General features: G+C 49.0%; 1 non-coding gene across 1 annotated transcript; it reads right to left on the reverse strand.

Moving 5' to 3' along the window:
• Nucleotides 1–294: 294 nt before the first annotated feature.
• Nucleotides 295–399, reverse strand: LOC118009767. Its single transcript, XR_004679034.1, has one exon. It is a non-coding gene; the product is annotated as a U6 spliceosomal RNA (small nuclear RNA).
• Nucleotides 400–1,254: the final 855 nt, after the last annotated feature.

Below are 1,254 nucleotides of genomic sequence, written 5' to 3' on the forward strand. Positions count from 1 at the left end.
CTTGGTCACACCGCTTCAAAGAATGAAGAGGTGTAGACCCGACAGAGGGGTGTGCAGCAATATAAGGTTTATTGAGCGATAGTACAGACCTCCCGAAGAGGGAGGGGACGGCAGAAGGTGGCCACTGGAGTTTCTAAGTCTAGGAGTTTTTGTGGGTTTGTTGGCAGGAGCTGTTTTGATCTGATTAACCCTCCAGGCGCCTGTCATCCAATCAGGTTTTTGTCTATTCACAGGGGAAAGGGCAGAGGGCTCCTTCCAGGGTGAGTGTAAAATCCCCCCCCTTTTTTTTCCAGAAAAAATATGGAACGCTTCACGAATTTGCTTGTCTTCCTTGCACAGGGGCCCTGCTCATCTGCTCTGTATCATTCCAATGTTGGTATCTGTGCGGCCGAAGCAAGCTCGTGGAAAACCCTTTAAAGGGTGGTTTCCTCTTAGGGCGGGGGCCCCTTGTCCCTGTCGGCCTCTCTTCTGACTATCCTCCATTGCCTTGAGCTGTACTGAGGATCCTGGATGCACGAGAGGGAGGGGGCCTGGAGAGGGGAAAGTCTGGATCTGTCCCCCTAGAGCACTCTGGGGATGAATGGGGCACATTATACCCCAACTCAGAGAAACACCCCGACTGCTCCATTAGATATTACACATTGAGAACGTGTAAAACAACCTCTGCATTGTGACCCCCCCTTTTTTTTTTTTAGATTTTATTTATTTATCTGAGAAAGAAAAAGCTGGAGGGGGGAGGGTCAGAGGGAGAAACAGACTCCCCGCTGAGCAGGGAGCCCGATGTGGGACTCGATCCCAGGACCCTGGGATCATGACCCGAGCTGAAGGCAGTCGTTTAACCAACTAAGCCACCCAGGCGCCCTCCAAATTGTCTTTTAACAAAGTTCTGGTCTTGGGACGCCTGAGCGGCTCAGTCGGTTAAGTGTCCGACTCTTGATTTGGACTCAGGTCATGATCTCAGGGTGATGGGATTGAGCCCCGCACCCTCAGAGCAGAGTCTGTTTGGGATTCTCTCTCCCTCTCCCTCGGCTCCTCCCGCTGCTTGCACAGAGTTTCAGTAAATAAATAAATAAATAAATAAAATCTTAAACCAAAAACCAGAAAGTTCTGTTCTTCCTTTGAGATATTGAATCCACCAGGCAGCATTTAACTCTGTTTATTAATGGGCTAAACCCAGATCCTTCTCTTTTAGTTAAAAGGACCAGGATGGGACTGGGAAACTGTTCAATTCACATTTAGTTAATTTGGCAAACC

The sequence above is a fragment of the Mirounga leonina genome, unplaced genomic scaffold (genome assembly GCF_011800145.1).
Source record: "Mirounga leonina isolate KUSES-001 unplaced genomic scaffold, KU_Mleo_1.0 Mir_127, whole genome shotgun sequence".
NCBI lineage: Eukaryota > Metazoa > Chordata > Mammalia > Carnivora > Phocidae > Mirounga > Mirounga leonina.